This window comes from Eptesicus fuscus, chromosome 21 (genome assembly GCF_027574615.1).
Source record: "Eptesicus fuscus isolate TK198812 chromosome 21, DD_ASM_mEF_20220401, whole genome shotgun sequence".
Lineage (NCBI taxonomy): Eukaryota > Metazoa > Chordata > Mammalia > Chiroptera > Vespertilionidae > Eptesicus > Eptesicus fuscus.
Window position 1 is genome coordinate 7,308,091 of NC_072493.1, and position 26,155 is coordinate 7,334,245.

Here is a 26,155-nt window from a genome sequence, read left to right on the forward strand (position 1 = left end):
GTGTGTGTGTGTGTGTGTGTGTGTGTCACAAAAGCCAACCTCAATTTATGTCAAAGCGGGTTAAAAGACCTTGGGATTAAAGCAATAAACTTGCTGCTGTCAAAGCTAAAACCCGCTAACAATTTAGTGCCAAACGCATGTTGTTCAATATCATTTCATATTATATTATGTCACAAAGAGCTGACGGCTCTGCATCACCCTGACAAGGCTGATTTACTCTGAAGAATTCATCGACATTTTGCACAGTCAAAGCTGACTTCATTTTGTTTGGATGGACTGTGGGAAATGTGTCTGTACTTGAGTTCAAGTATTAGTCTGAAAATCATTCTCAGATTAAAGATTCAGTTGACTGTTGGTCCTCAGCTCTGAGAAGTGAGGTCTCTGAAAGGCAGAAATAGACTTTTTCATTGACAAGGTGCTTAGACCAAAGACTTTAATAAAAACCAACAGAGGTTCAATTAGTTTTGTGGGGGGGGTTTTTTTGCTGTTGTTTTTTTGGCATCCCTGAAGTATGTGAATTGTTAAGCCAACCTTTCAGAAAAAGCAAATCACCCATGTCTACTTAATTATGTATACCCATGATCCCTTTGTCCATTTTCTTTCTTACCAGTAAAAAGGCACAGGTGCAGCTGATAACATGTTGGAATGTCACCTGGTTCAGAGACTGTGGGACAATAGATATGTAGAACTCAAAGCCAGCAAGAGAAGAGATTCTTCTTGGCATAATTACAGAGGAAACAGTGGATCTAAACTTGTATGCCTTGAAAAGCTAGATGCAAATCAGGCTGTTTTTAAAATCAAATAAATGAATACACTGTATAATGTGACTTGTATAAATGTGCATTACCTATGAAATATGCATCTATATTTATATGCTTAGGTCTGAAAGATTATGCAACAAAATAGTAAGTGGTTATTTCTGGGTGGTGGTATTAGAGGTAACAGGTGATGTTTTTTTTTTCTTTTCATCTTCATGGGCATTTTCAAGTTTTCTGAAAATGTACATGATTTATTTTTGTTTAAAAAAGAAACAAAAACATTACATAACTCTGCTAAAGGCATTCATTGTCCAAAGCAATTCCACAGTGAATATCTTTGTAAGGTATGGCCCTATTCTTTAAATCAGAACAAGATTTCCCTAATTTAACAGGGTTCTAAAATTGAAGTTTTGGACATTGCTTTCTCTGAAGTTGGGCTTGTGCTGTGGTCAATGCTGACCCTGCAGGGAGGGAAGGAAGGAAATGGCCTCTAGTGGTTGCTTCCCAGTTATGAGCCTGTGACACCACTCTGGATGTCCTCAGGCTGCTGCATGTTCCAACTGACATGTGACTGACAAGCTCCAAGAAGGCCGACATCTACCACCAAAAGATGCTGAAAGACCTTGACAGGTGATCAGAACAATTCCAGCTGACAGTCAGAACTGAAGAGTTCCAGAAAAGGAAGGCGAGTGTGTGTGTGTGTGTGTGTGTGTGTGTGTGTGTGTGTGTGTGTGTGTTTTTGTACACAAATAGGAAAGAAGACGCTCAGCCTTGCGTTTGTGGGGATTGATTTGTTCTCCTGTAGGGTTGTCTCATGTGCTACAATGTGTGTGAAGTCTGTTTTTCCTGCCTGATAAATGACAACCTTCAAAGCCCCCTCCCCTGCATATTTGCTGAGACCACTGCACCACCTTCCCACCATCGCTCCACCCTCTAGTCTTGCCCTTGCTCACAGGGGACAATGAGAGCGGCTAGCCCCTGACTCACTCAATCCCATGACTGTCCCTCCTGAGGTGTCAGTTCCACTGCCCTAAACAGATCAAAGAAGGACACAGACACTTGTCTATGTGTTGTCAGAGCCCCTCCCCAAGGCTGTGAAAGGAGGCTTATTCTCCTGGCAGCATCCGCTGACAGCACTGCCCAAGCGGCTGGTCCCCATCTCCTGCTGGAGGCTTTCCAAGCACTTAACACAGTTTTTCAATTTCCACTGCGTATGCACATACATCTCCATCCCTGTGAATGGATTGCATGGGAACTTTCCTCTCCAAAATCCTGATGGACGGCAGTTTTACCCTGGAATGATCCCGAAGTTAAAGTGATATTCACCAATATTCATTATGTGCTAATGGCACAGAGCACCAGATCAAATATTCATGGCAAGCACACTGCAACATTCTCCTTCTTGGATGTGTGCAGAGTAAATCTATGACTCCATGTATATGTATGTGTGTACATATGCCGCATATCTGTATGTCTGCAGTGCACATGTGCACGCACACACACACACAGCAGCCCACAGCACATCCTCTCTATCATCCATGCTAGGAACAGGCCTGGATAATAGGATTGGAATTGAGAGGACGAAAAGAGCCAGGAGTGGGAGGACTCATTTCTCCCACTCTACCACCAGCTTGGAGGTAATTCACCACTAGATTTGAATTTTGGTAAACAGTAAATAATTCTTTAGTATAACTGTATTTCCCAATACTCCATGGGACATGCATATACTAGTAATTTTCTTATCTGAAATTTAATTTTAATTCCACATTTCCTTCATTTTTCTAAGTGTTTCCAGGTTGAGGTCAAGCATATGTCCATGGCTCATTTCAGGCTGCCATTCTCTACTTTCTGTGTACACCCTGAGGGAGGCAGGAGAGCCCAGTGGCCATGGATGACTGGAAGCACATACAAGATGAGAAGTTCTTGGGCCAGGACAGTCTACCATGGGGAGGCGGAGGCCACAAATACAGGAACAAAACCCAATGTGTGAAGACTTGTTGAAACACCCAGTGTTTCACAGGGGCTGAGACAGGGGCTGAGACAGCAAGGAAAAAAATTGGGATAAGAAATTCAGCTGGGGCCAGATCATTCAGGGCCCCAAAGGCCTTGCAAAGGGTTTGAGAAGTCATGGAATATGTTAAGCAAGGGAATGGCAGCTCCTCTTGTCAGGGTTGTTTACAATGCTGCCTTCTCCTGGCCAGTTTGGCTCAGTAAATAGAGTGTCGGCCTATGCACCGAAGGGTTATAGGCTCAATCCCCGGCCCTAGTTGGAGAGTGTGCAGGAGGCAACCAATCAATGTGGTGTTTCTCTCACATCAATGTTTCTCTCTCTCTTCTCTCTCTCTCTCTCTCTCTCTCTCTCTCCCCCTCCCTCCAACTCTCTCTAAAATCAATGGGGAAAAATATTCTCGGGTGAAGATAAAAAGAAAAAACCCGGTTCATCAGCAGTGACAAGGCCCATGGAGCCAGGACTCCACAGCCTGCAGTCTGGACAATGTGCTGCCAGGGAGAAAAAGGATGAGATTCTGTATAATTGGCCTTGGTAACCCCAGAAACTGACACTTAAGCCAAAAGAAAAAAGGCTAATACTCTGTGTGACAAATTGTATTTATTTTTTGTCCAAACCACTAATTATTTTACCTGTATGAAATTCCTCTATTATTTTCAGTGCGGAAAATCACAGAGTGGTCAGTGCTGCTAGGCCCTGTCACAGACGAGGCATAAACAATGTGCTATAAGGAAGCCTCCCAGAGCACAGTGCCCACAATAGTGCCTGCCAGGCTCACAGGTGAAACAAAGTATCAGAGCAAAAACATTAACCAGAGGGAGCCTACAAGGAGCAATGTGGCAAGTGAGTTTGAAGCCTGAATCCCTTACATCCCTGGACAGCAGACTTCACGGATAAGAGGAAGTAGGACAGAAAGGTCCTGTAGGGTCTGACAACAAGCTGTCTAGATCAGACCAGAAGGAATTCTTCTCGTCAATGTCCCTACAATTTACAGTTTACAGATTGTTCATGGGATTTACCACCAAGTCCATACAACAGGACAAAATCCCGTTATGCTCCAGGAACTGACTCTGGGGGAGGTTTGACAAAGGGTACTAAGATTTAGGGCAGAGATAGTGGATCCTATATAATAAAAGAGTAATATGTAAATTGACCCTAATGGCAGAACGACTGGTCGCTATGATGCACACTGACCACCAGGAGGCAGATGCTCAATGCAGGAGTTGCCCCTGGTGGTCAGTGAGCTCCCACAGGGGGAGCTCCGCTCAGCCACAAGCTGGGCTGACATCTGATGGCTGCGAGCGCAGCAGCAGTGGCGGGAGCCTCTCCCACCTGCTTGGCAGAGCTAAGGATGTCAGACTGCGGCTTAGGCCTGCTCCCTGAAGCCATAGTCAGACATCCTCCAAGGGCTCCCAGGCGATCAGAGGGATGTCTGACTGTTAGCTTAGGCCCGTTCCCTGGGAGCGGGCCTAAGCTGGCAGGTGGACATCCCCCAAGGGGTCCCAGACTGTGAGAGGGCACAGGCCCGGCTGAGGGATCCCTCTGAGTGCACAAATTTTTGTGTACCAGGTCTCTAGTATATATATATATAAAACAGCAGACAAGAAATATTTTAAATAGGTCATGGAGTGCACATTTCAGTTGGAAGGGTAGCCATTTATCAAATTGCCATACTAATTATTGTATAATTACAAATAGAGTTAAAGAATAGGACTTGGTTCAGTGAAAGCACATGGCCACAGGTCACTAACAGAGGCTTCCCTTTGGGGTAGATATGGAGCTATGATTAGAGGTAGACAGGGTGGGGGAAATACCTTCCAGTCAAGGGCAGAGGCCTGGGCAGGCAAAGCCTGGTAGCTCATGGAGAGAGTGAAACACAGGGGCTGAGATAGCAAGGAAAAAAATTGGGATAAGAAATTCAGCTGGGGCCAGATCATTCAGGGCCCCAAAGGCCTTGCAAAGGGTTTGAGAAGTCATGGAATGATGTTAAGCAAGGGAATGGCAGCTCCTCTTGTCAGGGTTGTTTACAATGCTGCCTTCTCCATCTTATTAGCATGACCCAGGCTCCAGAGCCCCACTTTCATTCCAGAAGTTGAGGCTTTCCCTGGGTCATCAAAAGAGGGTTTGTTATTGAGGTGTGAGTCAGATGTGACTTGGCAAAGCCTTGGTTAGAAACGTGTCCCTCCAGTTGGTGGTCAAAAGGCAATGCTGACCAATGGAAGAGAAGTCCTTAGTAAATGCCAACCACTGGCATCTATTGGGAAGACAACCTATGTAGCTCCTCCTCAGTGTGACACAGCATCATTGGTCCTTCTCAGGTGGAGACTAGAGAGCCTCCTGGTCATGAGAAAGGAGACTGGGCTCCCTTGGTTCCCTACTGAGCTGCCCCAACCACTGACCATTCTTTCTCTTGTTACGGCCCCTTCACCTTCACCAACTGGCTCCATCCTAAGGATTCTTTTCAGTTTTATATATGAAATTTTTTTCTTTTATTTGTAGGCATTCTTCCAAATCTATTTCCTATGCATATAACTCCTTTCCATTCATCTGAGGCCCAACTTTGAATTCTCAACAACTAGAATTTATTTTTTTCTCTCTGCACTCTTCTGTGTTTGCCATTCTTTTCCTGGGCATTGAATGTGAAGTGTCTGGCCAAATGGGTTTAAGTCAGGGGGTAGGTAGAAGGAAATAATATTATTCTATTACAATAAGATTTCCCATTTGTCAAGATCACACTAAACACATCATAGAAAATGGTCAAGTAAGGGTAGATCAGGTGATAGTTACTGGACTGGGGTGACTGTACTAGACATGAAAATTCCAGATTTCATATAGATTAGGAGATAAGACATTGAGACTTGGTGATATTTTTTATCGAAACCAGGGAGAAAGGGGCATCAAGAAAACTCCAATTATGTTTCATGGCTGGATGGGGTGGGGTGCTTTTACTGGAAATGAGAAACTAGAGATGAAGATCGGGTTTGGAAAGAAAGATCAGGAGTGCTATTTTGAACACACTGAGTTTGATCTGGATCTAAACCATTTAAGTAAAGTTGTAAACTGGCCAGAGATATAGGTCCACTGCAAATAAAAAAATGGAAGCTGTAGGTATATAGAAATGGTAACAGACACAATAAAGGAGAATGCCCCAGGAGAAATGAGGAATGGTAGGAGCAAACCTCAAACAATTCTAGTGTTTCATGGTTGAACAGAAGATACTGAGACAGCAAGCAACTGAAAAGGAGATTGTAGAGAGACAGAAAGAGAACCAAAAGGCATGCCATCACTGAACCCAAGGGAAGAGAAAGCTTTAGCAATGTGACTATGGTTGCCAGTGCCTAGTGCTGCTAAGGGTCAAGAGGATAAAGAATTTAAAACAGCCACTGGATTTAGGGACATGGAGGTCACTGATGAACTAATAACACTTTGGTATAGGGATGAGAGCAGAAGCCAATGACGTGAACTTCATTGTGAATGGGAGTGAGGAAATGGATGCAGTGTAGGTGATGCAGATCATCCCGGACAGTTTGGCTGTTTCAGGGAGAACAGCAATCAGTTAGCAGCTGGAGAAAAATGTGGAATCAGGGGAGGTGTATTTATTTGCTTGCTTGTTTAAAGATAGAAATTTTGAATATGTTCATAGCCAGTAGGAAGGCCTCTGTTGGGGAAAGAGTTGTAGAGATAGGAAAGAAAGGGGATAATTAATAAAGAGGTTTGGGCTCCTATAAAGGTAGGAAGAGATGGGATCCAAAATTTGGGTGGTCATGAGAGAGAAAATTCACAGTGGAGAGAAGGAGGAACATCCTTGCCCCAACAGTAGGAAAGAGCGGAGAGAGGGGATCCATACAGGCATACGTGGCACCGGATGCTTGGCTCCTGGATGGTATCTTCTAAATTTTCAGTAAAGCAGGAGGAGGTGCCACCTGCTGGGGACTAAGTCAAACATTTGGGGGGAGTAGGTATGTCTTGAAATAAGTCATACAAGAAAGCAAATTAATCTGAGAAAACTAGCAAAAAAGCCTAGGTGATTATGGTTTTGGAATGGGAAAAGAGAAGCTTCTGGCCCAAGACTGGGATGGTTGAGTTGGTCTCCATCTGTTCACCCATAGCATAAGAAATGTATGTCAGTTCCTGAACCCTGTGAACTTTATCAGCCCATAAGATAACAACTTTGTAAATAGCTACACATAGCTACTTCTATTTCCCCAACTAACATATTCACTCTTTGAGATCATGACTTCTCTGTCACCTGTCCTGGTCCTCTAGTATCCTCCTAAAGTTTCAGGCAGAGAGCACGTCAATGGTGTTCATAAAAAAAAAAAAAATGAGGTAAAGCTTATGAAAGACTTCTGAAAACCTGGCAGTATGCTTGCAAAACTGAGTATTTACATTATTGTTGTATCAATAGGGAAGTCTAACATGGATATTAACAATGTGTTTTTCAGTTCTTTGATTTTTTTTCAAGTGCATTCATATGCACCAGCTTATCTATAATAATAAAAGTGTAATATTCTAATTAGACCAAATGTCCTTCCGGACAAAGCTGGGGCTGCGAGGGAAATCTGGGTCCTGGGTGCCAGAGGGAAGCCGGTGCCAGCAGCCAGGGGAAGGAAGGACTACTCTTGCACGAATTTCATGCATCGGTCCTCTAGTTTATTCATAAAATCACTAATGAGGTGGGAATTACTAGCCTCATTTTCAGTCCAGGAAACAAGGATGGCAAGTTGAAGGTCAAGAAGCAAGGGTGTATCAGAACTGAAGGTGAACTACAGGTCTTTGGACACCAAGGAGGGAGCTTGTTCCATTAGTGTCCAAAGATACCAAAACTTGAGAGTATCCAATGTAGATTTATCAACCTCAAAGCTGTTACTGGGGGATGAATCTCTAGGCTCATTTTTTGTTTTGGATGTAAAGCTTAGTTTTCAAATTTCGAGGCCTATTCTCACCATATATACACCAGCCCACACCTCCAAGACTAGAAGGTGTAAAAGGTATAGCCACAGACAACAGAGAACCAGCTCAGCAGCTTCCCTACTCCTGCAAGGAGAATAACTGCTGTGGATTATATTTGGCTAGCATTGTTTTCTTCATCTAATGCTTCTGGGATAACTGTGGTGGAAGAAAAGCCCTGCCTGAAGAAAGGAGATTTTCCTGCATGTGTAGAGAGGCCAGAACCACATGGCCAATGCCTAGCCTCAGTCTATTAATCTAAAGCTAATCTCAGAGAGCCTGAGGCTGCTCAGATGAACCTAGTAAATGCATCATTTTTCCATGAGCTTTGAACTAAACTCATTGTCCACATAAGACTTCCCATGCACCCCCATGAGCATTTATGTTTTGCCAACATTAGCAAAGAACAAAATATCCAAATAACTTTCAAGACTGAAAGTCTGGCACTTCCATGGATAAAATGTAATAAAACCACCATTGGACAACCAGAACAAAATGCCCAGGACTTGACGGGTCCATTTTTCTGAGATGAGTTAGGAAGAAGATACCCACCTGCACGCCCCCACTTGGAAACTGGGACATTGACACTGCATAGGGGAAACTGGTCTTGTTTGCCTTCCAAAGGGCTCTTCTTTATTGGTGTGAATCCAGGAATCCATGACATGCTTTGGAAGATGTCCTTAAGTTTTAGGGAGAAATTAGTTACATGCATTCAAGCTAGGATATGGCTGAGGCTATTCCATTTCTTAAATGTCTAAGAAATATCAGAGGATCTATTAAGCTAAAGGACCCATGTTAATGCAACATTAGAGAACTTGATTAGAGCCCAACACTCAGGAAAATCATTTTCAGCTTCGCACATGCTACATTGCACATGTAATATGTTGTGTTGGATGTTATTTGTCATTTATTAAATGTGTATGCTAATATGAAGTGTTCCATTTCCTGACTATGGGAGTGTTAAAAAAGTTCAATCTTACTTCCCACTCACACTTAAGAAACCTAATTTCCCAAGCCCTTCCTTGAGCCAAGGCTGAAGGTCAAAGAAGCATTCCTGAAAATTTTATTTATTGAGTGGGTAAGTCTATGAACTATGTCAGGGAGATCTAACTGAATCAGACAGTCTCCTCCCTCCATAGGTATATAGCTCAGAGCAGAGAAAGACACACACAGAACTAATTAAATGCAATATGTCAAATGCAGTAATACAGGCATATCAAATACATCAAGAAATAAATACAAGAGGAAAAAAAGGTTCATCCTGACAGGGGTTTGGAAAAAACTTGTGGGTTAGGCAGCACCTACGATGGGCATATGGAATAGAGATTCTGGTTTAAATAGAATAAAAATTTGGAACAATCCTCAACATTTTTTAAAAGCAACAGATTGTCAAAGTGAGTTTCTTATAGATTTGATGTCATTTGAGGTGCCCACGTGACACAGACTACCCTGTAGCTGGGAGTCTGTTCCACAAAGGAAAAATGTGTTCCACAACTCCTCATACTGTCATTTGCAGATTAATATTAAAGGGTATAGAAAGAAGAGGGTAAAAAGATTAATAAGAGCTTTCTTCTCAAAAGGTTGTTACCCTAGAAAGAGTCCCATTATACTGTCTCTGACCATCCTTCACTGGAGGGCACACAGACAAGTGTGGTCTGCTGTCAGTTTTACCCAGGCTGAGGGACAATACCCCCTTGAATAAAATTTAGAAGGGCAGTAGTAAACAAAAAGTTGCCTTTGATTATGTCAGCAGTCCTGCTGTTTAATATACCAGTTACATAAAACAATGTGAAACTTGTATTGACATTTAAAAATACAGTGTAATGTCCCATACTATGGTCTGTTTAATAATTTTCCTGTATTGTTTGTCTATTTAGGCCTTTTTATCCTATTTAGAAGCAATGTTGCAATGACTATGGTTGGTTATAGCTTCTTGTGCTGATTTCTAATGGTTCTCCATGGTAAATCCTGGAAGTGCAATAAGAGGGGCAGTTTTCTCTTTGTCCTTCAAATTGACTGACTCCCTTTAAACTATTTAAATATCCTTTGTTAATATTTTCTACTAGATTTCTTGAATTTCTCATTGATTTATAAACATTCTTGTGTATTTTTTAAAATAGTATATTCTTGTTGATTTCAGAGAGGAAGGGAAGGAGAGAGATAGAAACATCAAAGATGAGAGAGAATCGATTGGCTGCCTCCTGCCTCCTACTAGGGATGAAGCCCCCAACCCAGACATGTGCCCTGACCAGGAATCGAACCATGACTTGCTGGTTCATAGGTTGATGCTCAACCACCGAGCCACACTGGCCAGGTCATTCTCACGTACTTTTGAGGGATATCCTTATTGCATTTGATGTAAATATTTCCTCCGAGTTTCACCTTTAATGTGAGATGTTTCCTGAAATATGCATATTTAAACATTTTAATAATTTCAAACTACCCATCTTAAGTTTTCTATATTTTAATAATTATTTAAATAAACTATAATTCTTCTTGAACTGTTTACAATTTTATTTCTCTCTGTGTGTGTTAGGTCTTTAATATATCGTAAATTCATTTTGTGACTTTTCTATATTAGATATCTAATACATTGGACCAGTTCTTCCAATTTCTTGAACACGCCTTTCTGTCTCTACTAATTTCAAACATTAGTGCATCTCATAAATCCAATATATGCAAGGTTCTATTTCTGGAATTTTTAGTCTATTCTATCTATTTGCATATTCTTAAACAAAATATCACTTCTCTACTAATGAGAGCTTCATAGATTTGATATCATATATAATAAAAGGCTAATATACAAATTGACCAGATGGTGGAACGACCAGTCGCTATGATGTGCACTGACAAGCAGGGGGCTGCCCCTTGGTGGTCAGTAAGCTCCCACAGGGGGAGCGCCACTCAGCCAGAAGCCCTGAGCCGGGCTCATGGCTGGTAAGCACAGCAGCAGTGGCTGGAGCCTCTCCCACCTCCTCGGCAGCGCTAAGGGTGTTGGACTGACGGCTTAGGCCCGCTCCCCGTCAGTCAGACATCCCCGGAGGGCTCCCAGATTGTGAGAGGGCGCAGGCCAGGCTGAGGGTCCCCCCTCCCCCCGCCCCGAGTGCACGAATTTCATGCAACAGGCCTCTAGTCAGATAATAAAAGTCCATTCTTTCAAATATCTTTTCCAAAGCTACATGACTACCCACAAGCATTTACCTTCTATCTAAATTTTAGAATTTGTTTGTTGATTTATTGATGATAGCAATTCTGACAAGTATGAGGTGATACCTCATTGTGGTTTTAATTTGTATTTCTCTGATGATCCATGATGTTGAGCATCTTTTCATACATCTCTTGGCCATCTTTATGTCCTCCTTGGAGAAGTGTCTATTCAGGTTCTTTGCCCATTTTTTAAATTGGATTGCTTGATTTTTTTTTTTGGTGTGAGTTTTATAAGTTCTTTACAAACTTTGGATATTAAACCTTTATTAGATGTATCAGTGGCAAATATGATCTCCCATAAAGTGGGTTGTCTTTTCAATTGTTGATGGTTTCCTTTGCTATGCAAAATCTTACTAGTTTTATGTAGTCCCATTTGTTTACTTTTTATTTTGTTTCCCTTGCTCAGGGTGATACATCGGAAAAAATATTGCTATGAGAAATGTCCAAGGGTGAGAGAATACCAAAAGTTGAGACAGGGAGGCCTAGATGAGTCAGAATCTATAAGTGGGAGTTACAAAGAAGAACAAAACCCTTATGTTAGAACAGGTGTCCAACTTTGTGTTAAGATGCTTCATAAGATGATACCTTCCAAATCCCTGGAGGTCTAGTGACCTAGTGATGGCTCCTGGAGAGCCCTATATTGACTTTGAAAGAGGTAGAGATGCTTAATTATTCCAGAATGACTATACCCTGGGAAGCCCCGATTACGAGGGAAGAAAATATCCCTTCCCTACCACTTACCAAAATAGACACTTCTGATGGAATCTTTTGGAGTATGTAGTGGCTGTGCATCAGGTGCCCTCCTAGCATCCATTTCTCCCACATAATTTCCCAAGAGCCTACACTTTTCCCATTGTTTTCCTTAAATTATTCCATAAGTTTCCTTATGGTTCTGATGAAATCAAGTCCATCCCAAGCTCCAGGGGTGGAACACATGACTGGCTGAGATCATGTATATCCCAAAGATCTCATCAGGGGAGATTGTTTTAATGATTGAAACTTAGGTTGGCTGGACCAATCAGGGGATGGAAAAAGAAAACTTTCCTGGAAACTATTGACAGTCAAGTCATCTTGTGACCATGTGATCAAGTCAGATCTATAGAAGGCAGAGGGTAGACCTTAGTGCTATGATTGACCCTCCCAATCAAGCCTGTGTTGAGTTTGCCCCATCTCTGGAAATTTGTTAACCAATAAATTAGTAAAGCAGCATGGGTCAGTTGAGCTTCTTTCACTTGCAACTGCACATATTTTAACTAATGAACTTTCTCTGATCCCATGGTTCCCATATGAAGTCATGAAATGATTACTGGTACATTGATCCCAGGGGATGACCAGGAACCTCCTCTCTGTTCAAGACATAAGAGTAGCCCTTGCCGGTTTGACTCTGGATAAAGCATTGGCCTGCGGACTGAAGGATCCCGATTCCGGTCAAGGACACAGTGAGGGATGTGCAGGAGGCAGCCAATTAATAATTCTTTCTCATCATTGATGTTTCCATCCCTCTCTGAAATCAATAAAAATATATTTTAAAAAAGAGCAGATAGACCTGGGGAATGAGTTCTCCCTGGTGGTGGCAAGGACCATGCCTCTCACCAAAAGAGTCCTCCTTTGGGTGGGAAGGGTTCTGGAGATGAGGGCCAAACATCCCAGAAACCAAAGTTGTGCCTCTTCCAGCATCTCATCTAGCCACCAGCAACCCTGTCATTTTGCTGCCACTGGGCTGGCTCAGACAAGCTCTAGTTGAAGAGATTACAGACAGATGCTCTGGCACAAATCAGAGACCCTGTGGAAGAGAAGCAATCAGGTTTTCTCTTAAGCGACAGCCATCATTTTCAGCAGGCATGGTAATTACAGGTTTCCCCTTGCACAGTGCAAGCTATCCGAAGGTAAAACAATGGTGAGCAGAGTGTGTCTGCCTCAAAAAACAAATGGGGGAGAAGGAAACAGAAGGATTCAATCTCTTTTAATTTATTTTAATAAAGCATGGGTTTTTCAAAAGGCCAAAGGGCCTCATTTGCCACAACGTGGTTGAAATCTGCCAACAGCTTCCCTAAACCTCTTCTTTCCCCATAATTCAATCAGAGCTGCAGATGGAAGCACTCAGCTGGCGTCTTCCTTTTCTTGGCCCTTCTCTATCCTTCCTCTCTCACTGCCACAGCTGGAAAGCAAGGGTTGCTCCCCTGAAAAGCCCCCTCCATCCCCTCTCCCCCGCACATCCATGGGCTCCTATGAGGCTCACTTCCTTCCAGGGCCTCCCTGTTCAACCTCTGCCCTTAAGCCCTTTCTGAATGTTCAGAAATGTGGGGCTTGTATTTTCCTTTATTTCAGCTATGCTCTCCTGGTCCTCCAGCTGAACCATCAGGCCAATGAAGGTGATTCCACTGTCCATCTCATCTCCTGAGATTCCAGATGCCATAACCTGTTAGATGGTGGTCATACAGAAGGGAATGAACAGCCCTACTGAATTATTTCTAAGGAAGATACACTCTTGGTGTGACTGGAAGAAGACTGAATCTGAACAGACAACCACTGCCATCCTTTCCAACCAGTAAGAAAACACCCACTTCTGAGCTCTGAAATCTGTTGACCATTCCAGGCACTGACTCCCAAACAGCCCCACCCCAACCATGGTCCCCATCATTGCTCCAGACTTCTGGAACTTTATTCAAGAAATTTCTCCTCCTCATCTTTCACCACTAGTTGCCTCCAAATTTCAAAACCCTCCAAAGCAAATACCACCTTACCAGATTTTCCTAAAGAATAGAAATAACAAGTATTTAGTGAAGGTAGTATGCCTCAGAGAGGGAATTTGGGCTCATTTGTTGCAAATGGATGCGTTAAATTTCCTACCTGGGGCTGTGGAAAATTTTTGATGTCATATGGATGCACAATCCTTCACATTCTTCCTGTCCCCTCAACAGAGAATGGCATCCCTGTGCCTCCTGAGGATTTCTTACATCTCACAGACAATTGGAGCCCACCTAGGGAGTTTCCTCTCTGGGGTGTCAGGAGTCTTCATGGTCCCCTCACTCTCTTGGGCTGAGAGCTCTTGTCCAATATGTGCCTGGCCTTTGGGCAGCGAAGGCACATTCTGAGAGCTTTCCTGTCAGTAGGTTACCCATCCTGACTCCAGTGGCAGGGCCTGGGGACTTTCTCCATTGCCTGATGACTTTTTTGCCTGCTCCCCCATATGCACCTGCTTCTGGAATGGGGCTAGAAATATTGACAAATGGTCACCATTCTGATGATGTCTCTTCATTCCAGTACCTTCCTCCATAAAATGTTGGGCTGTGTTCTGGTGACTGGAAGGGGTAGAGACTTTATTAAATTTGAGGAAAAGATCTGCCCATCTCCAGAGCTTTATCCAGAGCTTCTTTCCTAACCTGCTATACCATCTCTCCTCTCAGCCGTCCTTCTTTGTCCTATCTCCCCTGAGCAGATGTGAAGGACTTTCTTTATAAGGGCCTTGAGCCCAATTTACCCCCTTACCAGGCTACCATGCCTGCCTCTCTTCATTCAAGTACCCTGGACCCCTCCCTGGCCTAGCTCTGAGCACCTCAGACACCCAACTTGTTTTTCACATTTTTCCATATGGGCAGGAAGTACTACCATGAGTCATGCACAATGGACCCATTTTGAAGGATCAAAAGGAGGGTCCAAGAGGGGCTCACCCCACAACCTAGTGTCTGAGAAGCATGTTGTTATGAAGGGATCAGTTCATAGCACAATGCTGGGTGGGCCTTCTCTGAGGCTGCCAAACACCAAAGTGGATCTATGTCATGGGCATCACAGAGAAAGTCCTCATTGAGGGGGTTAGAAACAGACACCCTGCACCCATCTATCCCAGGCACTTTTCCCTTATGCTCAAACACACTTGTACTACAGAGGAAATTGAGTCCATATGCACTGATTCTTCTAAACCCCAACCAAGCCACATGTTGTTTTCTGGGCCTGTTTAATTGTCCATGAAACCCCAGAGTCATCTGTAACATGTAGAGCACCCAGGAGAACATCATCACCATCATTGTCGCTGACCACTCCCTTCCCAAGACCACCATCTCCCTTGGCACCATGGGTGGGCAGGCAGTCAGGGCCCACCAAGGACATATGGTTAGCATTTCAGCTGACATGCATGTCCTGCTGACAACTGGTCCAGAACAGGAAGGACCATCACAAGCTTTTCTTACTTCTTACAGATTTTGTTTCTGAAGGCAACATTGCCATAAATGCTTGGACTGAGTTTGAAGACCTGGGGTTGTCCCAGCTGTGAGGTCTTAGGCAAGTCACCCAAACTCCTAACCTCAGCTCCTTTCTTCCTCAAATCTAATAGTACCTACCTCATCTACTTCAGCAGCATGTTGAGATGAAGAAACACGGGGAGAAGACATGCCTCCACCCATGCCTGTGAGAGTAGATGCCTAGCTGGTGCCCTACTCTCCTCCCCCCATTCCCCATACCCTGCTGGCCAACAAAGCAGCACTTTTTGGGCACCAGAACCTCCAGCAGTGTATGTTCATTCATTGCTATGAAACTCCCATACTGCTTTCACCTGGATGATCTCAATTATTCTTTACAACACCCTCAGGAAGACTGGTATTTGGTGACTCCCACAGAAGAGGACCCCAACTTTAATGATGACTCAGTAATGTACTCAAGACTCTACCACCCATAAAATATCAGGGCTGCATTCCAAAACCAGGCACACACCCCGGCCTCTTCACTCCACCACTGCGTTTCTCTTCTAGTTGGCACAGCCCACGCCCCATCTCAGAGATGGCTGATACTCAGGTGGTGCCAACAACCTGCTTCATCAGCTCAGTTGTCCATGTTTCTCACTGCTCCAGACCATGCTGTGGCCAGAGCTCTGACCCCATCACGTGGGAAGGCATGAGAAGCCCACCTGATATTTTGAGATCAACTCAAATCTTAACTTTAATGAAAGCAGGTGTCTAGTCCAGTGCTAGGGGTTCCCCAAGCTAGAATTGGGGCCATGGATAGACTTGCCAGTCAGTATGCATGGGTAGACTTCCCAACAGGCTGGTATGAGCCAGGCCTTTATTGTAAGGACATATATGACACAAACACAAGCCACTAATTACAGAAATACAAATTTAAGCAAAAAATTCATGGGTTCAACCAAAGAAACAAAGGGTAGGGGCACCAAGTTTGGTTTGGTTCTGGACTCAATAAAATCACCAGTTTTTACTTCCTTATCAAGTGCCTCATTGTCACTAGATGCCTGCATTGCTCCCATTTCTGTGTACCCTGGTGCACATCTTACAGAAGGAGCATCTGTTTCTCTCCCAGAGGCCCTGACAAAGACCTCATTGGCTCAGTTGATTCAAGTGACTATCATGAACCAATCACTCTGCTCTGGGAGGAGGGTGCTGAGTTGATTGGCTCCAGCCCAGGTTATATGCTCCATCTGTGGGTGGGGCCAGGTTAAGGGGGAGGATCAAACCCATTCAAATAATGTGGACTGAGAGTAAGGAAAATTAAGATGTAGCTATTAAAAGATGAATAATTGCAGGACAAGTATCCAAAAACACAATGTCCACCTGAAGCACAAGCAAACTCTCATTCTTTTTCTAATGCAGGAGTTGGAAAACTTTTTCTGCAAAGAGACACATAGTAAATATTGCAGGCTTTGTAGGCCATAAGGTCTCTGTCGCAACTATTTACTCTGCCATTGAGTGCGAAGTCAGCCAGACAATACATAAATGGATGCATGTGGCTGTGTTCCAACAAATCTTTATTTAGGGATGCTGAAATTTAAATTTCATAAAATGTTCACATGTCACAAAATATTATTATTCTTTTGCATTTCAATCATCTAAAAAATTAAAAACCATTTTTGCTCACAGGCCATAGGAAAACAGGAGGCAGGCTGGGTTTGGCAGGAGGAGGGTGTGGTTTGCTGATCCTTGCTCTTAAAAGGGGGCTGTCAGGAGGAGCAGATAGGGTAGGGAACTCTTATGTCATCGGAAGGCACATGGTCCAGGTGAAATTGTACATCCAGGGAACACAAAGGAGAAAGAACTCGAAAAAATCATTGATACAAAGTTCTTAGTTTGGTTAGCAATTTACCTACACTGAGTGGCCAGATTATTATGATCTCTGAACGCATAATAATCTGGCCACTTAGTGTATGTATGTGTGTGTGTGTGTCTGTGTGTGTGTGTATACATATATTAGAGGCCCAGTGCATGAATTCGTGCATGGGTGGGGTCTGGCCAGCCTGGCCAGGGGGAGGGGACATGGGCAGTTGGCCGGCCTGCCTGCTGGTCGAACTCCTGGTCAAGGGGACAATTTGCATATTAGCCTTTTATTATATAGGATATACACTGAGTGGCCAGATTATTATGCATTCAGAGATCATAATAATCTGGCCACTCAATGTATATCCTCTCCCATACTAATTTATGAAAAGAAGTCTATTAATCACTCTGGATGCAGAAAGGAAATCACATTCTCAGCATAAACATAAATTATCGGCCTAAAACCCAAATTCCTTCAGCAGGATGGTTCAAGCTAAAAGTTTTAAATAGCTCAAAAAGAACAAATGACTGAAAGGAGATATGCATCTTTTGAAATATAAACCTGAAAAGATGTTATGCTCAATTACACTGACAAAAGATTTGGGATCCAGCAGTATCCTCCATGGAATTCTGCAGCTAAACAGGAATGCTAAATCACACACTAACTTAAGCAAGAGTAATCTAGCATGAGCCACATTACTCGTGTGTCTGCTGGGAGCTTAAATCTGCTCTTATGTGAACAAAATGCCTCTCTCCATCTCTCTAAGAAGGTGGACTTGACCCCTGCTAAGACTTTTGCGTTTCCAACTTGCCAAGCTCCCAAATGGAGCACTGGGATGTCCTGAACAGAGAGCAGGATCAAGGGAAGTCATGAGGAAAACTAAGGTATTAAGGGGAGGAGTCTGGACCCTTCAGAGTAGGGAGCTCCAGTTCCAAGCAGGGGGACCATGAAGAAAGGACATAGGTGTATGGTTGCAAGTCCGCTGTGTTGCCCTGAGCACAGGTGACACTTGGCTCATGCCACCCCCACGACTACCCCAACCGCCATACTCTCAGTTCTTAGAGCTAAAACAGGACTTCACAGGCCTGTGAAATCTCTAACTGGCCTTCCTCAGCCAGTCTGAGTCCCTGAGGGACAGGGACTATATATGTCGTATGCTTCATCCGATTCTGCGGCACAGCTGGCACACAGTAGTTATTTGTGTAACATCTAAGCAGCAATGTGTGTTAAGCCAGAGGAATAGAAAAGCATGGCTAGAACCCAAAACACATTTCTGGAAGGCAGACTGAGATCCATGTGAATTATTGGTATGATAAGTATGAAAGGCTGGGAGACAGAGGAGCTAAAGGAAAAACAAAATTCTAGATACTAGGTGTACCAGTTAATAATGCAGATTTTGTAATCAAAGAAAACACGATTATTTCTAGAGAAACATAAAAAGTACTTTATTCAAAGTAATGTCCATCCATAGCTACACATTTCCCCCATCTTTCAGGTAATTTGTGGATACCGTCCCAACAGAACTTTTCTTGCTTTGAGGAAAACCATTCAGAGACCCAATTTTCCACTTCTTTGTACATTTTGAAGTGCTGCTCAGAAAGTGTGTGTGCCATCGATCGGAACAAGTGGTCATCTGAAGGAGCAAGGTCTGGTGAATACAGCGGGTGGGTTAATACTTCCCAGGCAAGATCTTTTTCTTTAATTTCTTTATTGATTAAGGTATTACATATATGTCCGTATCCCCCTATTATTCCCCCAATCCCCCCACTCATGCCCTCACCCCCCCCCCCACCCTGTTGTCTGTGTCCATTGGTTAGGCTTATATGCATGCATACAAGTTCTTTGGTTGATTTTAACGTGTCTTTAACTGGTTTTAAAGTATGTGGTGGTGCGTTATCATAAAGCAAAATTACTTTGCCGTGTCTTTTGGCCCATTCTGGTCGTGTTACTATCAAAGCGTGGTTCAAATTGGTTATTTGTTGTTGGTAGCAATCAGTATTAACAGTTTCACCTGGTTTTAGAAGCTCATAATGCACCACACCTTCCTGATCCCACCAAACACAGAGCATTGTCTTCTTTCTGAAGCGATTTGGCCTTGCAGTTGATGTTGATGGTTGACCTGGATCAACCCATGATTTTGTGCATTTGGGAATCTCAAAATAAATCCACTTTTCATCGCCAGTCACAATTCGATGCAAAAAAGACTTTCTTTTGTTGAAGCAACATTTTACTGATGACGTTTCAGTTTTCCATTTGTCTTTCGTTCAGTTTTCCTTCCTTTAAAATCTTTCCAATTGCTTATAAACGATCGGAAATTGTTTGCTGAGCAACATTTAATCTTTCTGTAAGTTGTTTTTGAGTTTGACATGCATCTTCATCCAATAATGCTTGTAATAGTTGGTCTTTAAACTTTTTCGGTTTACCTGGACATTCTTTGTCTTTCACATTGAAATCATCACTTTTAAAGCATTTAAACCAGCATTCACAAATATCTTGAGATGGAGCATGTTCACCATAAGCTTCCCTGAAGTATACGATAACTTTCAGCAGCACTTTTCCTCATAATAAAGTAATGAATTGAAACTTCCCACAAATGCTCTTTTTTTTTGCACAAAATTCGACATTTTTAAGTGTAAAAATATCTATGATGTTAACACCTTCAGAAAATTTGACATATGAAGTTTTGAAGTTTGTTGTCAATACAACAAAATAGCATACATATCAAATTGCATATATATCAACATATGTGTAACTCGATCTATTGAAAAAAAATCTGCATTATTAACTGGTACACCTGGTAAATGGAGGAACACCCCTACTCTGTGTAGCTTCCAAGGGCAAAAATGGAAAACTGGACTTGTAGATGTAAGCTGGGGAAAAGCTGGTTTGAGCAGCGGGTAGGATGTTTTCCAAGAAGCACAATGTTCTGCAGTGCCAGAGGTCGCTGTATGGAAGATGGAGCTTCCTATCATTGGAGTTGGTTGAGCCCCAGAAGGAAAACTGCCCCCAATAATGCTACCTGGGAAATAGGTAAACTTGCAGCTTTAGCCATTTTGCTATCCATAGCCCACCCTGAGACCTGAGCTAAATGAGAAAGAGAACCAAGAGAGATGCTTAGTATTTCTGGCTACTTGAGCTGGATTGAAAAATAAGGTTTGACCCTCAACTAACATTGGATTCCTGATTCTTCCCCAGCCCCAAGCCCAGACTTGGAGCCAATGTGTAGGGAATTTGGGTGTTCAGGGAAGACAGACATACAGCCAGTAGCAAGGGAAGCAGTGACCTACCTGCTTTACACTCCATGGAGCCAGGGCCCAGGAACCCAAGGACAGGATTCTTCCTGCTTCTGGAAGGTAGGCTGGGCTGAGCATGGTGTGTCCCCCAAAAGGTGCAGGAATGGAGGAATATCTGGGTCTCGGGAAAGTTCCTCTACGCCCCACGGGAGGGTGAGTGCAGCAGACCCTGAAAGGGCAGGCAAGGCCTTCTTACACTGACCACCAGAAACTCAGGGGAGGAGAAGGGTACATGCCCTCCTCTCAACAGGATCTTTGGGGGCACCACAGGAAGCCAGACCCTTCCTCCAGGGAGGTCAGAGTGCCTGGGGTTTACAAGGAAGGTGTTAGCCTCTGGATGCTGGTGCAGAGGACACACGGCAAGCAGCTCTTTAACCATCTGCTAAGGAAATACCAAGGTAAATTAAAACGAGAGTGGATTTGTGACTTCTGTCTTTTCCAAAAAGATAGTGTTGGCAGGTTTATGAGAAAACCATTCCCAAACACCTTGAATTTATATGGCATGCTTATTTCAAAAGCTCTTCTACATCTGTTAGCTCTTTGAAGCCCCTGGAGGCAGGTAGGGCAGGAAGGAGGGCTGAGTGGGGGAATGGAGCCAAAGAGAGCTTGGGCAACTTGCCAAAGGCCCCAAGAGGAAAGGCTGGGTGGCACCCAGCACCTTGACCCTAAGGGGCTTCTCTTCCTTTCAGATCTCTGGCAATGGGCTTTATGTTGTAAGGCTGGGAGCAAAGTGACCACTCAAGAGCTGGGAGGTCAACTACAATTAGGCTAGAAGAGCACCCCTTTTTCACACACACACAGCTCTGCACCCATGTGCCCTGTAAATTAGCCAAGGATTAGAGGTAAAGGAAACAACAGAGGCTGATTGACAAGGAGGCCCTCATAATCAGTACTGTAGTAAACTATACTAATTATGGTATCAATTGGTAACATTATAAAGGTTGAAGCTACATAATGAAAAAGAGCAAACACACAGGCAGAGTGAGTTCAGCAAATGTAATTACAAGGTGACACTATTGGCAAATACTATTTTATGAGGTATTAAGAGGGATGTGGCACAAACACACTCCAAACTTACAAGCTTCTCAGGAGTGGGGGAACCTGGAGCTGACCAAAGATGCACCCGCAAACATGCCACATAAGCAAGCTGGAGGAACCCATGAAGTCTTCTTGACATATACTCAAGGATAAGATGTTTTTAGATAGGGCTTGCTACTCCCAAACTCCAATTCCTTGTTTGCTATATGATATATTGTCCCTGGCCTGTCCTGAACTCTGCAGTCCTCAAACCTCAAGATTTTGGACTGTCCAACCCAGAAGGCACCACAGATGTTATTTAGATCCAGTCACTCTACAGTGAAGTTAATGGGGGAGGAGAGCCTGCCCAGCCACTGGAACAATCTGTATCAATGTCCAACAGTATTCATGGGACTCTGTGCCAGACACTGTTCTAGAAGCTCAAGCCAGAGTCTCTGCTGTCATGTGTTCACATCCTATGAGAGAACAAAGAAAACTGGTCAAGCAAACCACTAAGGCCATTCCAGATTCAAGGTCATATCAGGTGTTACGAAGAAAACTAAATGGGGTAATGGATAAGCGGTTGGCTGGAAATGGAGAGCCAGGCTAGAGAAAGGGTCCAGGGGGGAGTTCTTGAGGAGGAGCTGAGACCTATGAACTGAGACCTTCAGAAGGAGAGGAAAACAATGCTTTTCCAAGGACGCCCAGCTCTTTCCTGGCAGAGAAAGGGCAGAACACAGGTGCCTGCAATTGTAGTCCAGGGTCATTCTGTTGCATCTGGCTCTCTCAACCAGTGTTTGGGCCAGAATTTTAAGAGCAACTATCAACTCTAAGGATATGTGGAGCCACTGGATGTTGAGGGTTTAAAAAAATGTTAAGAGATCCTGTAATTCAAAGTCTCTAACACACTGGAGAATCACCTGTGGCATATCTATAACAGAGAAGCTATTCTGGTTGTCTGCTGCTGCATAGCAAACCCCCAAAATAAGAGAGCAGTATGTCGTTATCTTCCCATCTCTGTCATTGCCTAGAGAAGAGGCTGGGGTGGCACCCAGCACCTTGACCCTAGACAGTTCCTGCTAATGGCCTTTCATGTGCTTACAGTCAGATGATGGTGGCGGCTGGAAGCATGCGCTGGGCTGAAAGAGAGGGAGCTGGTAAAGCTTCCCTTCCTGTGGCCAGTCTGCTATGCTAGGCTGGTCTTCCTTGCATATGTGGACTTCTTCCATGGGGCTGGCTTCCTCCAGGGTAAGCTTTATAACAGGACCAGGTGGAAGCTACAAGGACCTATCAATGGATGGGCCAGAACATCCTTTCTGTTGTGATCTATTGATCAAGGGAACTCAGACTCAAGGAAGGGAAACTAGACTCCAGATTTCAATGGGAGGAGGAGCAAAGAATGTGTAGCTATCTTTAATCTACCATACTTGCTCTGCATAAGAAAAACAACAATAGCCTCTACTGAAGGCCTGCTTAGCCTCTTGACAACCTAATAGACATCTGTCATTCACACTTAGATTACCTTCATTTCCCTTCAATTAATCAAAAAATTAGTCCATGTTTCTTGAGGACCTGCCATGCAAAAATGTGTCACACTTGGATACAATCTACAATGTGCTATGCCTTCCCTGTAAGGGCTTAGAGTCTAGAAAAGGTGCTACAAACTTTCATTTACAATAGCTGAGCTGATTTTTAAAGTGAAATTTGGCAAGGAACCCCAGTTTATAGAACAGGTCAAGGTAGGACTATTCTGGGCCAGGACACCTCAGTTGAAGCCCACAGTCAGGGAACCATAGTGCAGATGCCATCATGCAGATAAAGAAAGGAAACTAGTGGGTAAACTATCCCTTCTCCATATGAGAAGTTTCCTGAAGAAAAGATATGGACCTGGCTTATGAGAAAGTTAGTGTATTAATGAGATTTTTTTATATAATTGTAAATCTATATATGTCACATTGGCTTGAACACAAAAGAAAACAAGGACAGGAAAGTCTTCAGGGAGGGCTTCCAGGGCGGGCTAGATCTAGGGACTCACACATGTTCTGTCTAATAATGATGTGGTATACTAATTAACACAGGGTCAGGTCTCTCCAGTCTTCACTTGTGCAGGCTTCACTCTCAGGGGCACTTTCTCTATGCTGTTAGGACGGGGTGGCCACCAGCAGTTCAAGGCTTACTTCTATTGTGTTCTTCCCCGGCTGTTTCCACAATCCAGCTCTGGTTGGCCTTACTTAGGTTCTGTGCTCAAACCCACACAATCCAAGTAGTCAGGATTTCCTACTCTGTCAAAGTTTAAAGAGTCACATGCAGAAGGGAGCCCCAGGAAACCTGGTGAGGTCATTTGTACTAAGAGTAAAGGAAAGAGGATTCTGTTCTCTTGCTGAAGGAAGCCTGAAAGTGGAGCCAACAAAACACCTACACAGAGAGGAAGAGAAAGCAAAGAACTAAGAGACAGGAGGTCAAGAGGCTGGGTCTGGACCAGCTGGGCAATGCTTGGTCTCTCCCCACAAGGTGAGAGGAATGGTCAGCTCTCTTAGTCTTGACACATAGGGAATAAACTTCTCTTAAAAGTGGTCCCTGTGTCCCTGAGAGGAGGTTCAAAATCAGAGGTCAGGGCCTAGCTTTGGACCCTGGTGCTGGGTCTGTCCTCAACTCTGTGGCTGTCACCAGTCCTCATATCCCAAGATGTCCTCTGAGCTTGAAGAATATCCGGGAACATCCCAAAGAGCCTTCTGACAGGTGCTTTGGCCTGAAATAAAGCCAGGGAAAGGAGAAAACAACTGCCATGCAGTATTATGAAACATTGCCATTAAGTTTAATGCCTTCGTAACAAAGAATGCCACATTTATTATCACAAATAAATCCATGGATTTAACACCCATCAGGCTTTAGACTTTATTTTTCCATATAAAATAAATATGGCTAGAGTATAAGATTATGACTACACCATTATTTTCTAAAACTATTTCATTTAAGCACAGTCTAACTGCCCCATGCTATAAACCTGGGCCCAGGAAGGGACCACTCCACTCCTGGAAGAACATTGGCACCACTGAATGCAACAGCCAACAAGGTGGGCTTTCCTGCATAACTGCTGGGTTTCATCACTGTTTAATGAATTGTTGCACTCTTTATAGGATAAACAATAAATCGCACATGATTTATCATATTACCCAATAAATCATGTGACAAATCATTAGGCAAGTGATAAAATCAAGTGTTTTAGAAATAAGTTAATCTATGATGCCAATGTGTAAACTAAACAGTTGCTTAAAAACCCTATTTACTAATCATTTTTACATAAAGAAAGATTAATGATTATGTAGATTAAATGTGTACTTATTCCTATAAGCATCAGACAGCCATGTGCCCTGTTGGCCTTCTCTTTTTAGCAAAGGCCCCCGAAAGCCTCCCTTCTGTGGCATAATTCCATTTGCCTCCCTCCTTCCTGGATTTGCCTTGACTGGAAAAGGAGGTTGGAGAAGACAGGGCAAACGAAAGAAGTGGTTAATGAAGAGCGAGTCATGGGAGCCTGGTGGTGAGGCTGTTCTCCCCATAAATTTTGTAACACACTAATTAACACTTTCATTAGGGCCTGGAGACAGGTTCCAGTGCTGCCTGCTTTTCCAGCCTGCCTTCGACACAGTGCTCTTTCTCACTTGTGACAACTATGTTTATAGCTTCTCTGCCCATCGAACTGGCTGGCACATTGAATTACCCTCAAGAGTACATGGGCATCACGTCACATTTGCGTGCCTGATATCATACGTGACGAGCTGTGCGCCGCCAGGGCCTTTAATGCACATCCTGCAGACAGCCGGCCCTGCAATGCATAGGCAGATATTAAGCTAAATCTTTTTGGAGTCAAGCTTGTTTCACATCAGTTACATAAACATATTGGTTCCTTTAAAAGAACAAATGCTTTGTGAGTAAAGAAAGGATTCCAGCACTGAAACCTGAGAAATCATCCGGCACATCAATTCTGCCTGTCTTTCTGAAAGTCTTTTCTTAGGGAGGTTGGGGGAGAGACTATTTGGCTTCTAGAATATGTTTTGAACCATATTTATTATAAACTCTGGACAATACTAGGCAATGTAAAGAGAGAGAAAGGGAGAGCCTCAGTGAGTGTCACTAGGAGGACAGTCAGAACATCAGTGTAGACTCTTCTTTTTATATCCATATGTTCACACCATTGGCTACAATTTTCCAGTCTCCTTTGCTATTTCTCTTTCTCCCTCACCCATATCCAGCCCATAAGCAAACCCTATTGGCTCTCAGCATCCCTCTGACTGTGGATTCCCCCAACATTACAAGTTAAACCATGAAGCTGATCCTAGTAATGCAGATGTGAAGCCACCTTGGACCTATTCTAAAGTCACCTTCTCTTTTGCATGTTAAATTGCTTGTAATGGTAATCACCAAGGTTTGGGAACCATTATTCCTGGTGCCTGGCAAAGCAGTTGTTGTGTGATTGGGTAAAGGATGGGAGATAAGAAAGGAGTTTCAGACTGCACTTTTCTTCTGAAAAGCCCTAAGAAATGAAGTAGATGAATTTTACTGACAACTTCAGTTTCAACAAACTACCTGGAAAATATTGCCTCGAAAGCAGAAATCCAAGAAATTAGCTTTTACACATGGTCTTTGGCCCTTCCCAAGAGGCAGACCATCAGTAGTAGTTCAGGGAGGAATATAAGAGTTTCAAGTCACTTGTAAAACCTGGACACATGGCTTTTCCCTCATGCTGCCCCCTGAGAAGCCTCCAGCTGCTGAGCACAGCCCAATTCTCAGACTCAGAGGAATTGAACCCAATTGCCAAGATAAAACAGGAAAAGAGTTTAAAGTAAGTCATGTTTCTAATGCCCACAAAAGGGATAGACTAAGTA